This window comes from Phycodurus eques, chromosome 2, assembly GCF_024500275.1.
Source record: "Phycodurus eques isolate BA_2022a chromosome 2, UOR_Pequ_1.1, whole genome shotgun sequence".
NCBI classification, from domain to species: domain Eukaryota; kingdom Metazoa; phylum Chordata; class Actinopteri; order Syngnathiformes; family Syngnathidae; genus Phycodurus; species Phycodurus eques.
In genome coordinates this window covers 32,275,997-32,292,805 of record NC_084526.1, presented here as the reverse complement: position 1 = coordinate 32,292,805, position 16,809 = coordinate 32,275,997, and the positions used below count along the sequence as shown (strand labels likewise).

The following is a 16,809-nucleotide window of genomic DNA, read 5'->3' as shown; positions in this document are numbered from 1 at the left end:
GCGCAATAGTCCACTTGCATGGCCGCTTTAGACCGCCTCGTAGCAAGGAGGGGTGGAGGGACAAGTCTGACTTGACAGAGAGACACACCCACAGCATTTGAGAGCAGTGCGAATGTTTTTTTTTTCACAATTTTAAAGCCTTTTTAAAAAAATAAAAGACAAAAAAAAAATCAATCAGTCAAGTTTGACACAGTTGTTAATAACACTCTTCTCTGTGGTGTCAAATTCATAAGCCATATTTATTTGTACTTTACAGGGGCTTTGATAGTTTGCCTGCTTTAACCAGGGCATGTCTGAGTTTGTCGGTTTGTGTTGGAATAATGAACTTTCCTGCCTCCCTGTCATACCTGAATGTCACCTACACAGCTTTGACCATTTTCATGTACCTCTGTGAGGACTTCAATTTATTTAAAAATCTGACCTTCCTTGTCTGTTAAATGAGCCTCCCCATGCCAGGCAATCGCAAGTTTGCAGTTCTCTTATCCTGGCTTGCACATACCTTTTTTTTTTTTTTAACATGCATTACCCAATTTGAGTAATAACTGTCATTCTTTACACTATCTGTGAGTGGGTCAGGATTCATGACACTGACACACCAAGTTGCCTCCTGTGGGAATGGCGGAGCCCAAACGTCATAGGCATGTTCAGAACAGTTGCTTGATTCATTTAAAATGACTCCCCTTATGATTTTTCTTTTTGTCCCCAAACTGCAGGAGGCTCACAAGAGCTGACTGTGTAAACACATTATAAAGAAACCAAAACGTGATGAATACGTGATGAATACCCCCACCCCAAAGACACACGCAAATATATCCCACACTCATATGCACAGCCCCTCTCTTTATTCCACAGTTTGAGTCAGTTTCAGTGTATAAATTGCAACAGTGTCTGTCTTAACAAATGACAAATTTACGAGCGATTTAAGGTCCTACTGTTTTTGCTGCCGCTAGATGTCAGCATTTGTTTTTACAGCTCGAATGTCAGTCACACGTGCCCCCATGTGGCAGTAGGGAGAGAGAGACTCTTTGGAGAGGAAAAAGCTTGGGAAGTTTTGCCACACTGCAGGGAAGAGAAAGAGCAGCCGGTATAGAGTGAGTGAGCCATAAGTAAGGGTAAGTCATTTTCGTATTTGTCACTTTACAAAATAAGTAATATTTAATTGAAAACATGCATTCTTCTAATTCAGGCTGCAATGTTTATATTACTTCTCTTTTGGTCAAGTTTACCATGTTAACGCACTGCATGGTGTCAGAGAACTTGTTTGAGTGTTTTAACACTGACGAATGGAAGCATTGGTGGGCGTAATTTCTATAATTAGGATGAGCATCTGTACCCTTTCACCATTTATCTTCGTTTGAATTTCTTGATGACTCTTGCACTTGCTCGACCTTAAATTTCATGTTCATAGTTGCTATGCATTTTAAAAGCAAATACCAAGTACACTGCTTCACTGCTTACTTACCGGCTACATTTTCAAATCTCCTTTCATAAACATGTTATGATGGTGGACATTGAGAGATCTGATAGGGCAAAGCATGTCTCCCTAGACCACGATGTAAGCCAGAAATAAACCTGTGGATAAGAACATAATTTCCAAATACCAACCATTCCTGGTTCCCTCCCTCCCCTCAGTTTCTCTTTGTTGGAGGGCTTATAGCAACTTTGTGGGCCATAGGACTTCTTAAAGTTGGCTTTCAGTGGAATTCACCGACTGACAATGTGGTCCTTATGTTGGCTGTTTTTTGGAGGTTCCACATATTCCCAAAATATGGTGTATAATTTTACATATGGTGCATTAATAATATTGATCACTAATGCAGTGAAGGAAATAAGCTATGTTTAAAAGTAAGTTCTAAGGATATGAGCTTTACCTTATTAAGCCAAAGAGGTTATATTTTGATTGTCACACATCTTTGTTTATAATGTATTTCTAATACTTCATATGAAGCCATAAACAGATCAACTGAATTACTTGGCTGTTGGCGAAAGCTTTGAGCGATGTGCTTGCTGTTGCTAATGTGATCAAATGTAGATGGAGAAACTGTGTATTTTATTTATTTTTTTAGTTTAGTTAGGCAGGACTACTTAAAGGGGACTTAATAAGACAAACAGACTTTTTTTTTTTAAATTGCGTGTGTACAACATCATTTGGGTCTCTGGAGTGCCTGCACACCCATCAAGTAGGAAATTACACAATTAAACTTGTGTGTATGGCGACAGACCCGCTGCATGCACAGATCTGCACATGAATTGGGAATTCAGTGGTTGATGATGAAGTGCTGCCTCTTTTAGTGAAATTACAATGAATGCTTTTACTGTGTTTATGTGGGCTCAGGTGAACTTCACACATGCTTTTTTCTTCCATCCATCCATCCATTTTCTGCGCCACTTCTCCTCACTAGGGTCACGGGCGTGCTGGAGCCTATCCCAGCTGTCATCAGGCAGGAGGCGGGGTACACCCTGAACTGGTTGCCAGCCAATCGCAGGGCACATACAAACAAACAACCATTCACAAAACAACCATGGGCAATTTAGAGTCTCCAATTAATGCATGTTTTTGGGATGTGGGAGGAAACCGGAGAGTCTGGAGAAAACCCAGGCAGGCACGGGGAGAACATGCAAACTCCACACAGGCGGGACCGGGGATTGAACCCGGGTCCTCAGAACTGTGAGGCTGACGCTCTAACCAGTCGTCCACCGTGCCGCCATGCTTTTTTTCTTCAAAAGTAAAAGTAAAATTCAGATTTGGGGCGTCAAACAGCTCTGGCTGGTCGTCATGGTAATGCAAAGCCATACTCGTGAGGGTGGGTTGAGCCGTCGCTCATTTGCATAAACCCCCAAAAATGGTTGATTTCAAAAGAATTGTTAAAAGAGGATGATAAGTATACTGCAATTCTTATTTGTGGTTCAGTATACTTGAAAACATCTCTGCAACATGGATATTACCAGCTGAGAGTATTACAACCCCAATTCCAATGAAGTTGGGACGTTGTGTTAAACATAAATAAAAACAGAATACAATGATTTGCTAATCATGTTCAACCTATATTTAATTGAATACACTAGAAAGACAAGATATTTAATGTTTAAACTGATAAACTTTATTGTTTTTAGTAAATAATCATTAACTTAGAATTCTATGGCTGCAACATGTTCCAAAAAAGCTGGGACAGGGTCATGTTTACCATTGTGTTACATCATCTTTTCTTTTAACAACATTCAATAAACGTTTGGGAACTGAGGACACTAATTGTTGAAGCTTTGTAGGTGGGATTCTTTCCCATTCTTGCTTGATGTACAGCTTCAGCTGTTCAACAGTCCGGTGTCTCTGTTGTTGTATTTTACACTTCATAATGGGCCACACATTTTCAATGGGAGGCAAGTCTGGACTGCAGGCAGGCCAGTCTAGTACCTGCACTCTTTTACTACAAAGCCACGCTGTTGTAAAAGGTGCAGAATGTGGTTTGGCATTGTCTTGCTGAAATAAGCAGGGGCGTCCATGAAAAAGATGTTGCTTGGATGGCAGCATATGTTTCTCCAAAACCTGCAGGTACCTTTCAGCATTGGTTTCACAGATGTGTAAGTTACCCATGCCATTGGCACTAACACAGGCCCATATCATCACAGATGCTGGCTTTTGAACTTTGCGTCCATAACAGTCCGGATGGTTCTTTTCCTCTTTGGCCCGGAAGACAAGACGTCCCCAATTTCCAAAAACAAGTAGAAATGTGGACTCGTCGGACCACCAGACACTTTTCCAATTTGCGTCAGTCCATCTTAGATGAGCTTGGGCTCAGACAAGCCGGTGGCGTTTCTGTGTGTTGTTGATAAATGGCTTTTGATTTGCATAGTAGAGTTATAAATTGCACTTACGGATGTAGCGCCGAACTGCATTTACTGACATTGGTTTTCTGAAGTGTTCTTGAGCCCATGTGGTGATATCCTTTTACACATTGATGTCGGTTTTTGATGCAGTGCCGGGCATTCAATGTTGGTTTTCGGCCTTGCTGCTTACATACAGTGATTTCTCCAGATTCTCTGAACATTTTGATGATATTATGGACCGTAGATGATGAAATCCCTAAATTCCTTGCAATTGTATGTTGAGGAACATTGTCCTTAAACTGTTCGACTATTTTCTCACGCACTTGTTCAGAGAGGTGAACCTCACCCCATCTTTGCTTGTGAATGACTGAGCAATTCAGGGAAGCTCCTTTTATACCCAGTCATGGCACTCACCTGTTCCCAATTAGCCTGTTCACCTATGGGATGTTCCAAACAGGTGTTTGATGAGCATTCCTCAACTTTCTCAGTCTTTTTTGCCACCTGTCCCAGCTTTTTTGGAACGTGTTGCAGCCATAAAATTCTAAGTTAATGATTATTCGCTAAAAACAATAAAGTTTATCAGTTTGAACATTAAATATCTTGTATTTGTAGTGTATTCAATTAAATATAGGTTGAACATGATTTGCAAATTCTGTTTTTATTTATGTTTAACACAACATCCCAACTTCATTGGAATTGGGGTTGTATATGGACATATACACACTGTACTGTTTCATAAGAGCCGTTATTTCTGTCCAGAGCCCTGGATGCTATGTGAGAACTTCCTCTTAGACTTGCATATCATCAACAAGGCATTATTTTGGTTGCGCTGGTTGACATTTATTATAATTTGTTTCTGTTTTGGACACATGGCAGAACATTTCGCTGTCAGCATGAACCAAATGACAACTGCTTTATTGCCTGCGCGAGATACTCAGCTCATACTCTTCATATTATGACCTAATGACCACTCATAAAATCTCTAGCTCCCTGACAAACCGGCTTGACTCTTTTCAGGTTGTGCATGGAGACAGTAGTTTTCCTCTCTGCTTCAGTAGCTCCTAAACTCCCGTGTGGCTCAAGTGATGAACTGATGGCTCAGGACAGTTGGCAATAGTAACCCATTCTTGTTTACAATCAGTCTGCACACTGTAGTCGAGATCAATGCTGCTTACAGCAATACATTGTTTACATATGTTTTCAGGGGATAACATTCCGTAAGGCCTCATGGTATTTACAAGGACACAGTGGAAAATTTGATTCAGTGGTTGAGTGTTTTCTTTAAGAGTCACAGCCAGTTGGTGTTGTTTGTCCAAGTGGACTTCTGTGGCTCACTTGTGGGCTTCTCTGGGTGTGGCGCCACTCTGCATGTGCCCCGAACACTGGTTCTACTGTAGATGGCTAAAACTGGGCCCACAGAAGTATAATGCCGCTCAAAGATCTATTTGTGATGCGCACACTCTGATTTACCCTAAATACACCTTACCACATTTACCACATTTTACTGCTAAGCTATATGCTATGCTTGCACAGTATAGTTTATGCCCACCCTTCTGCAGTCAAAGCTAGGAAAGAAAGAGCTGAGAAATGGTACAAAATGTGTCATTTTGGATTTACGAAACATATGCAAGGGGGTTTGTTGTCTTTTCTTTTATCACTGTAGATTTAGCATGAGCACAAAAGTGAAAAGGGTTTGATTTCATGTGAGGGGATAGTTCCTATCATAACAAAAGGATACAATTTGTATGAGTGAAATATTATGTTGTATGAAAAAAATGTGAACCATATAACTAGTATTAGATACATCAAAGAACCCTAAAGCCACACCACAGCACAAAATTGAGCCTACCTTAAAATCACTGATATAGGTTACCTAACAGCAGCATACGGTACACATGGAATCTTTTTCCCTTGCAATATATGCAAAACACCAAATTTCATTTGAAAACGGTTTTATTATTTTCAACTACATCCCACAAAATGGTTGTCCAACCTATTTTAGACCGCGCTTTACCACAACAAATATATTTCAGTCGTTAGTCATTATCCAGACCAGGCAGATTGTTTCCACACACAAATTCCAAGTGTTACAACATGTATCATGATGTTACAAAAAACACAAACCTGTACAAACAAAATGTTGGTTTCCTAAGCTGCTCTCACAAATAAGCAAGGACACATAGGCTTAAATTTGGTGTTCGTGGATATTGTTGTTTTTATTGTCGTTTCAGGATGTAAAGCTCGGCCTTTGGTAAGTTTTTTGTCCTTGATGAGATCTAGGCCTAGAATGAAAAGACCAGGCTGTAACCACATTCTCTCAAGACCGCTGACTCCCAGTCTCACAACCAGTTTAAGATTTACTTCATTGCTTGATGTTTGCTACTCTCCTTACATCCAAATATATATTCATATAATTGGAGCCATCGAAATGGCTTCCTTAAATGAGGCCATTGATAATACGTTCCATTTAGATATTTGTTTAGAGTCTTTTCTCTGCATGTGGTAAAAATATCAGCAGTGATTTAGGATAGCTTGTTATTTTTAGTTCTTTTGGAGGGGGGGGGGGTGTGTGTGCAAGAAGCATCTAATCTTTACATAACCTTTAATTTTGCTTGGCTGAGTGTATATAAACATGCTTGCATCCCACACAATAAAAGAAGAACATACCATTTCTTCTGATTGGTTTGCAATGCTTCATATACATGAGTCCAAGCATCTTGTGAACATACTTTTATGTTTAATGTATTTGTGAAATTAGATAATTTGCCCTGTTCCCTGAAATGTCTTCTTGATACAGTAGCTTCAAAAGGGTTAAAATCAGTAAAAGTTAGAAGCTCCCCAATGTTTTGTCACATATAAGATTGAGCATGTTCATTCTCAAGTCCCATATATTATATTAATTTAACAGATTAAGTTTTAAAGACGACCCATATTGTCTCATAGCTATTTTCAAACCCACTATTGTGTTTAAAACCTTAGATGTCTGCATGGTTACTAATCACATCTTGATTTTATTGTTTAATCTTTAGTTTCTCTGAGCTCCTTCAATTGGATTAATTTCGGATTGTTTTATTTTGGCCCGTGCCTCTCACTTGTTGATACATTCTCGTGCAGATGAAGCTCTATTTTATGTAATGGAGTCCAAAGAGAACTACGGCACTAACACATTCAGTTCAATTTTGTGAGCAATCTAAATGTTTAGACAAACAGAATATAAAGTATGCTCTACTAAGTAATTAATTTACTCAACAAAGTTATTAACTTAGATTCTTGGAAATAAGACCCTACACTTAGAAACAAACATGCACTGGAATGATTTTTAATTACACAATATTGGACAATTTACTTTAAGACAAAAATCACACAACCGAGAATGAAATCATTTGCATTTTCATACATATTTCCTGCGCGAGTTGTATTCTCTCTGCACTAAAATGGCAAACATGAAAATGGAAATGTTTCAAAAGCTATCAATATGATGCACATTAGTCACCAAGATACATTATACTGACCACAGTCAGCCTAATGCTGATGCAGGTTTTTGCATTCCTTACCTGTATGTAATGCAAATAACATACATCATTTGTTTGGGAATAAAGACTTGCAAATTTGCTTGGTGCTTTAAAAAAAAAAAGAACAAAATATATTTCTTGTTTTTAATACTGTAATGCAGCCACATACACATGATTGAGGACAAACAAAATGTTTTTTAGTGGTTTGAGGTGTGATTAGCATTCACACCTCACACCATTCAATACAATTGTCTGATGTGATGGATCATCACTGAGAAGTTAACAAGGCACTTATTTCTCAACGCAGTCTGCAAATTTGTTGCCATGGAGACAAAAATGTTGGAAGTCAGGAGTAGTACTTTACTGACGCTTACTGCCATATCTTTTGCAAGGAAACATGAAGTGTCTTGCTTATTATTATTAATTATTAATCAGTTTATTTGAAAGGGGACAATGCAATTTCATAAAACACATGAAATACACATGGTTAAAAAAGCCAGAATTAGCCAGAAGGCTAGTTTTCATCTGTAGTCCCCTGGCCATGATGTAAAAAAGCAGTAAAATACATCTACAAGACAATATAATATAAAACAGGATACATAAAGACTTACTATTAAGAGAGAATAAAACCACAAATCATTTGATCATAACAAAAAAAAAATAATAATAAAAAAATAAAAAATAAATAAATAAATAAAAAAAAAATACAAATAAAAAAAATAAAAACATCATAACATACTCGCCTTTTAGTGTTGGCAGCTATAGGTGTTAACTAACCACATTTTCAGTTTTTTTGTGAAGGCCTTGTATGTTGTAAGCAGTTTAACCTCCTCAGGTACTGAGTTCCACTCACCAGCGCTCCTCACTGACCAGGCTGACTTACTGAAAGTGCTCCTGCGCAGAGGAATGAGACAGTCACCTCTGACAGAGCCTCGAGTGACACGCTCAGAGCTGTTTCTTTGGCTGATGAACTCAGCCAGAGGAGCTGGAGCCAAATCATGCAGTACTTTATAAATCAAATTTAAATCTGCAAATATGTGAAGACTGTCCCAGTTTAAAAGACTTTATTTTTAAAAAATTGCACAGTGATGATAGTGCCTTGGTTTTTTATCCATCACTTTAATTGCTTGTTTGTACAAAACTTCCAATGGTTTTTTTGCATTCTGACCAGCCTGGGACCAACTGGTTATGCAATAGTTAAAGTGACTAAGAATCATTGAATATAAGTACATTTTTGCGGCTTCAGTTGACATTTCATTTCGAATTGCACGAAAATTTGCGAGGTTTAATTTGATATTTTTACACAATTTGTCAATATGGGCTTTAAAGGAAAGCTGTGAATCTATTATTAACCCAAGATATTTGTATTGGCTGACAATTTGCATTTTTTCTCCATTAACAAGTATATCGGGGTCAGGTGATACTCTATTTGTTTTAGTGAAATACATGCCTACAGTTTTAGAAACGTTTAGCTGTAGACAGCACTCCTGCAACCAAGTTGTGACACAGGACATTGTATTAGTGAGTTTAGCAGCAACAGTATCTTTGGAGCGACCATGAACAAAGAAAACCGTGTCGTCTGCATACATTAAGCACTCTGCTTCAGAACAAACAGTGGGCAAATCGTTGATATAAAGACTAAATAAAAGGGGGCCTAATATTGATCCCTGAGGGACTCCAGAGGTTAGCCTAAGAGACTCTGATCTGTAGTTGTTAACTGATACAGATTGTGTTCGGTCATGCAGATATGATTCAATCCAGCTCACAGCTTTGTGAGAGAAGTTAAATTTTGAGAGCTTGGTAAGAAGAACAGAGTGATTTACTGTATCGAAAGCTTTCCTGAGGTCCAAGAACACCGCCCCTACAACTCCACCCTTGTCGAGAGAAGATTTTATTTTCTCAATGAAGAGGCATGTAGCCATTTCAGTGGAATGCTTGGATCTGAAACCAAACTGCATGGCGTGGAGAGAGGGGGAGCTGCTGTTTAAATAATGGACAATCTGCTCTGACACCCATTTTTCTGCAACTTTGGAAATGGCCGGAAGAATGCTTATAGGTCGGTAGTTATTCAGACAATTTGAGTCACCGGATTTAAAGACAGGGGTAACAATAGCAGATTTCCAGGCCTTTGGAAAGTGACCAGATGAAATTGAAAGATTAATGATTGAGGCAATAGGAGTAGCAAGAGTTGAACCTAGATCTTTGAGCATGTTCGTGTCCATTCCAAAAACATCCTTTGCCTTAGATGGTTTGAGTGAATGAATTAAATCGATAACTTTGGTCTCAGTAATATTTGTAATAGTAAAGAACTGCGTTGCAGACAATGCAGGGTATTCTGTCCTTTGTTTTACTGCAAACTTAGAAGAGATTTCTGACACAGATTCAATGAAGTAGTTGTTAAAAGCATCAGCCATCACTTGAGGTTCCGTGAGGATGTTTCCATTTAATTTAATTTGCATTAGTTTTGTTTTGTTATTTTGTGTATTACCCAATAGTTTTTTAATATAATTCCAGGTTATTTTTGAATTTCCCTTCGCACTATTCAAAGCAGTAATGAAAAAGTCAGCTTTAGATTTTCTTATTTCTTTCACTACCCTATTTCTCAGTGAAATAAAGTGGTGTCTATTGTATCCTGATTTGACCGACAATTTCAAGGAATGATCGCGTTCTTTCATCAGTTTCAGAATAAATGTGTTTAACCAAGGAAGGCCATTCTTTCTAGCTTTTAGTTTAATTATCCGTGTAAATTGTATAATAATTTTTTGTATTTTGTTGGCAAATTTAGAACAATCCTCATCTAAATTTTTACCAGCAAGTAATACATCCCAGTTTACTTCTTGGATAGAATCTTGGAAATTTTGTTGTTCATGTTTTGGTATCCTATTGGATTCAGTGGTGGCCAAGGGTTTGAAGCGCTTTTTATTTAATTTTCTTGTGACCATTATAAAATTGTGATCAGACAATCCTGTGAGCATATTGTATGGCTTCAAGATCCTTTCTGGCCTATTAGTAAAAGCTAGATCAATCTGAGTTCGGGTGGAGTTTGTAATTCTCGTAGGGCCATTAATTACCTGAGTCATATCCATATCATCCATGACCCTTTTCAATTGTTTCCTAACTTTGTTAACTTCCCAATTAACATTTAGGTCACCCATTATTATCACCTCTTTTGCAAGATTGAGTTATTTCAGTAAAATTTCCAGCTTTTCATAAAAAGCGGCATTTGATGAGGGAGGCCTATAAATAACTATAAGAATAAAAGACATTTGCTGTGACAAAGAAACAGTTAGTCCAAGAAATTCTAATCCATTCTCATATGTAACATGTATTTCATTACAATTAAAAGTGTCCTTGGCATAAATCATAACACCTCCTCCCTTAGAAGCCTGTCCGTCGTTTCTAAACATTTTATAACCAGGTACAGATAGTATTGCTGAGGGCGAAGATTCATGGAGCCATGTCTCAGATAGGCAGAGGAAGTCAATATTTGAGTCAGTGAGAAGGTGTTTGACCTGATCACTTTTTGTTAAAATGCTTCGTATATTTAAGTGTGCACAAATAATGCCTTTTGGTTTACGTGTTGAGTCCCATATTAATTTAGAGTTATTAACGGTTTGGAACACCCTGCATTTCCGGTGCTTTAGTATTGCGGGGTTTGGAAGCCCCCTGTTTCTTTTATTGGCAATGTTTGCATATAGCTTTACGCTGTCAGCTTCCGCATCAGCCGGCAGTGGTGGGGGCCCAGGCGGCAGTGGTGGAGGCCCAGGCGGCAGTGGTGGAGGCCCAGGCGGCAGTGGTGGAGGCCCAGGCGGCAGTGGTGGAGGCCCAGCCGGCAGTGGTGGAGGCCCAGCCGGCAGTGGTGGAGGCCCAGCCGGCAGTGGTGGAGGCCCAGCCGGCAGTGGTGGAGGTACAGCTAGCAGTGGTGGAAGCCAAGCTAGCAGTGGTGGAGGCCCGGCCAGCAGTGGTGGAGGCCCAGCTAGCAGTGATGGAGGCCCAACTGGCAGTGATGGAGGCCCAACTGGCAGTGATGGAGGCCCAACTGGCAGTGGTAGAGGCCCAGCTAGCAGAGGCAGAGGCCCAACCAGCAGAGGCGGAAGCCCAGCTAGCAGAGGTGGAGGCCCAGCTAGCAGAGGTGGAGGCCCAGCTATCAGTGGTGGAGGCCCAGCTAGCAGTGGTGGAGGCCAAGCTAGCGGTGGTGGAGGCCCGGCCAGCAGTGGTGGAGGCCCAGCTAGCAGTGATAGAGGCCCAACTAGCAGTGGTGTTGGCCCAGGTGGCAGTGGTAGAGGCCCAGCTAGCAGTGGTGGAGGCCCACCTAGCAGTGGTGGAGGCCCAGCCGGCAATGGTGGAGGCCCAGGCGGCAGTGGTGGAGGCCCAGGCGGCAGTGGTGGAGGCCCAGCCGGCAGTGGTGGAGGCCCAGCCGGCAGTGGTGGAGGCCCAGCCGGCAGTGGTGGAGGCCCAGCCGGCAGTGGTGGAGGTACAGCTAGCAGTGGTGGAAGCCAAGCTAGCAGTGGTGGAGGCCCGGCCAGCAGTGGTGGAGGCCCAGCTAGCAGTGATGGAGGCCCAACTGGCAGTGATGGAGGCCCAACTGGCAGTGATGGAGGCCCAACTGGCAGTGGTAGAGGCCCAGCTAGCAGAGGCAGAGGCCCAACCAGCAGAGGCGGAAGCCCAGCTAGCAGAGGTGGAGGCCCAGCTAGCAGAGGTGGAGGCCCAGCTATCAGTGGTGGAGGCCCAGCTAGCAGTGGTGGAGGCCAAGCTAGCGGTGGTGGAGGCCCGGCCAGCAGTGGTGGAGGCCCAGCTAGCAGTGATAGAGGCCCAACTAGCAGTGGTGTTGGCCCAGGTGGCAGTGGTAGAGGCCCAGCTAGCAGTGGTGGAGGCCCACCTAGCAGTGGTGGAGGCCCAGCCGGCAATGGTGGAGGCCCAGCTCGCAGTGGTGGAGGCCCAACTAGCAGTGGTGTTGGCCCAACTAGCAGTGGTGTTGGCCCAGGTGGCAGTGGTAGAGGCCCAGCAAGCAGAGGTGGAGGCCTAGCTAGCAATGATGTTAGCTGATCTAGCATTGGTGTTAGCCCGGCTGCTCGAGGTAAAGGCCCAGTTGGCAGTGATGTTGGCCCAGGTAGCAGAGGTGGAGGCCCAGCTAGCAGTGGCCCAGGGTTTAGTTCAACATCACCAGCCAAAAGAAGTATCAGCAAGAGATAAAAAACACCCAGGAGTGGTTTGCCTGTGACAGCCTGTTTCTGCTCACCTGGGGGTGGCCTAGCATGGCCATAGTCCAGTACCCTTGTGAATAGCATGTGCTGACTCCATCTGGCTGGATACAAGGTTAGAATGCCCCTTTTTCTTTTTTTTTTTTTCCTTTTTCTTGGACATGTTGAACTTAGCAGAAGATAGAGGGTTATCCAAACAGCAAAGGAATACGTTGATAGCATAATCCATGGTCCTATTTGATCTTTGGATGACTTTTTAAGCAAACGCACAGGACCTGCCAAACTTATAGCGCCACTTTAGCTTTCCAACGTTTCTGACAGAATTGCATCAAAAATTAAATATTTTTTCTCCTTTAACTGCCTCCCCAGTTGTTGGTCTTACTCATGAAGTTCACTTTTTTATTTTTGTTGACTTTCTGACTCCTGCTGCAAATTTTTTTGTGTGTAATGTCAAAACAAGACAATCCATCTTAGAGTAATAGTTATTGTGTGATACATAATAAACAGCTACCTTCATTATGAATTATTCATCAGGATGAGCTGCAGTATGTTTGCTGCTTATCAATGCAGGCTACTTTATTTCTTTCATAACCTTGCATACGATTACCCCTAACAAGATAAGTTATTATTCTAGTCTCCATCTTGTAATTATTTGAGCTTCTAAATAATTGTTGATAATGTTGAATACATGTTCATAGCAAAAGCAATACTGTATGTCCCTTTGTATTGTTGTGTTAGGGTTAAGCACAGAATATTAATACCAATTTCTGTGAAGTGTATTAAATGGGGCATCTTTGGACAAGGAAATAAATTCATCCATCCATCCATTTTCTGAGCCGCTTTTTCCTCACTAGGGTCGCGGGCGTGCTGGAGCCAATCCCAGCTGTCATCGGGCAGGAGGCGGGGTACACCCTGAACTGGTTGCCAGCCAATCGCAAAAGAAGACGTTGTGTGCGGTCATGTGACGTCCTTGTGTCGTTTGATTGGTGAACTAGATTTAAACGTCACTATCGCTTAAATTGGATTGGAGCAAACAGCACCCAATGCGGAAGTCAAAGTCGTAGTCTAAACAGATAGGTCGTGCATGAAATAGTTCATAAATGAGCAATAATCGATAAATAAAAGTAGCAAGCGGCATTCAGATCATTGTAACGGTGTAAAAGTACAGTTTCTTCTTAACATAAATACTCGAGTACAAGTAAAAAGTATACAGTATTAAAACTACATTGACAAATACAATTTTTATAAAATGCTATGGAGTAAATGTAGCGTGTTACTACCCACTTCTGGATGGAACATCTACGTTATAAACATCTATCTCTCCTGGCCTAAACACTGTCAGACGCACTGACCAATAATTCCAACCTGAATTGGAACATTTGTTCCACGTAATTGTATCAAAAATTCCCAAGATTCTAGTCCCATCATACTGTAGCCTTTCTCTTGGCTGTACTGGTTCCAGTACATGCATCCATCCATCCATCCACGGGGTACACCCTGAACTGGTTGCCAGCCAATCGCGGAGCACATACAAACAAACAACCATTCGCACTCACATTCACACCTACGGGCATGTTTTTGGGATGTGAAACCGGAGTGCCCAGAGAAAACCCACGCAGGCACAGAGGGAACATGCAAACTCCACACAGGCGGGGCCGGTGATTGAAACCGGGTCCTCAGAACTGTGAGGCAGACGCTTGAACCATTCGGCCACCATGCCCAATACATGCATGTGAATGTTAATATTTTTTGGGTTCAATCTGATTTTAGCCTATATGTGCTGCCACGTCAATTTAATTTGTCCAGGGCCTTCAGAATCAGTCGTGCTCGTCGATGTAACTTAATCTATAGCGCATACAAAGTCTACACACCCCTGTTGAAATGCCAGGTTTTTGCGAAAAAAAAACCAAACAAAAAACGAGACCAAGATAAATCATTTGAAAACTTTTGTAAACTATATCCTGTACATCTTAAATGAAAAAAACAACATATATTTTAGAGGGTAAAAATAAAAGGGTTGCACAAGTGTGCACACACTCTTTTAACTGGGAATGTGGCTGTGTTCAGAATTAAACCAATTACATTCAAAATCATGTTATACGCGAGTCGTCACACACCTGGCTGTCATGGCCCTGTGTTTCAAATTGTTTTTCTTTGTGTTGCAGTGTCTGGCTGAGCGAAGGTGGGCGTTGACATCGGTGACGCACCTGTCATGCATTGTAATCATCAGCCTTTTTAGGGGGCACCGTGACAGTGTGTGGGCGTCGGAATATTCACTCGTTTTTGCCGCCGTTCTGACCCCTGTCCAAATTTAGGTTTTATACGATTATACCACACGAACCTTTTGTCGTGTCAACCTGCGTTATCTGTTTTTTGATTCTCTCTGGTTGTGAGTCCCTTTAGCTTTGTATGTCTCACCATCACATGCTCTGCCATTGAATTAAAAGTTTTCGGACCCCCTACCTAGAGTCTCTTTTTTGGGATCTGCCCTTACGGTATTGCCATCCGAGACACTGCCACCATTTTAAGTGTCTCTGATTAACCCTAAATAAAGTTCATCTGCTCTGCTAGGCATTTCCTGACAGTTTTCAGTCAAATCTGATCAACCGCACAAGCCATGGTCTGCTGAAAGCTTCCACAGCATCTGATGAACCACATTGTTCAAAGGTATCAGTCAGGAGAAAGGTGCAAAATAATTTATGTCATTAAGTATACAGTGAAGAGAGTCATCTTCAAGTGGAGAAAATATGGCACAAATTGACCTTAGAATTGGACGTCCCTCCAAAATTGATTAAAAGACCAGAAGGAAACTGGTAAAAGAGGCTGACCAGAGGTTAACAGCAACATTGAAGGAGCTGTAGGAATTTTTGGCAAGTAATGGCTGTTTAGTACATGTGACAACAACCAACAGTCTTCTTCAAATGTCTAGGCTAAGGGGTGGGGTGGCAAAACGGAAGCATAATATAACAACTTCTTTTCCTTTCGGCTTGTCCCGTTAGGGGTCGCCACAGCGCGTCATCCTTTTCCATGTAAGCCTATCTCCTGCATCATCCTCTCGAACACCAACTGCCCTCATGTCTTCCCTCACGACATCCATCAACCTTCTCTTTGGTCTTCCTCGAGCTCTCTTGCCTGGCAGCTCCATCCTCATCATCCTTCTACCAATATACTCATTATTTCTCCTCTGGACGTGTCCAAACCATCCAAGTCTGCTCTCTCTAACTTGTCTCCAAAACATCGAACCTCGGCTGTCCCTCTGATGAGCTCATTTCTAATTTTATCCAACCTGGTCACTCCGAGAGCGAACCACAACATCTTCATTTCCGCCACCTCCAACTCTGTTGTCTCTTCAGTGCCACTGTCTCTAATCCGTACATCATGGCTGGCCTCACCACTGTTTTATAAACTTTGCCCTTCATCCTAGCAGAGACTCTTCTGTCACATAACGCACCTGACATTTTCCTCCACCCGTTCCAACCTGCTTGGACCCGTTTCTTCACTTCCTGACCACACTCGCCATTGCTCTGGACGGTTGACCCCAAGTATTTAAAGTCCTCCACCCTTGCCATCTCTTCTCCCTGTAGCCTCACTCTTCCCCCAACTCCCCTCTCATTAATGCACATATATTCTGTCTTACTGTCGGCTAATCTTCATTCCTCTTCTTTCCACTGCATGGCTCCATCTTTCTAACTGTTCCTCCACCTGCTCCCTGCTTTCACTGCAGATCACAATGTCATCTGCAAACATCATGGTCCACGGGGATTCCAGTCTAACCTCATCTGTCAGTCATCTGTCATCACCACTGAAAAAAGGAAGGGGGCTCAAGGCTGATCCCTGATGCAGTCCCACCTCTACCTTAAATTCGTCTGTCACACCTACAGCACACCGAACCGATGTTCTGCTCCCCTCGTACATGTCCTGTACTATTCTAACATACTTCTCTGCCACTCCAGACTTCCGCATGCAGTACCACAGTTCCTTTCTGGGTACTCTGTAATAGGCTTTCTCTAGATCTACAAAGACACAATGTCTCCTTCTGACCTTCTCTGTACTTTTCCATCAACATCCTCAAAGCAAATAATGCATCTGTGGTACTCTTTCTAGGCATGAAACCATACTGCTGCTCGCAAATATTAACTTCTGTCCTGAGTCTAGCCTCCACTAGTCTTTCCTATAATTTCATTGTGTGGCTCATCAACTTTATTCCTCTATAGTTCCCACAGCACATCACCTTTGTTCTTAAAAATGGGCACCAGCACACTTTTCCTCTA

The 16,809-nt window shown here is 41.8% G+C and overlaps 1 protein-coding gene across 1 annotated transcript in view; it reads left to right on the top strand.

Annotated features, from left to right (window-relative positions):
• Positions 1-1,048: 1,048 nt before the first annotated feature.
• Positions 1,049-16,809, top strand: part of tspan4a (tetraspanin 4a) — a 151,052-nt gene continuing 135,291 nt past the window's right edge. Inside the window, exon 1 of the mRNA XM_061670334.1 lies at positions 1,049-1,112. The gene's annotated coding sequence lies outside the window, so the exon portion shown is untranslated. The remainder of the gene's footprint in view (positions 1,113-16,809) is intronic.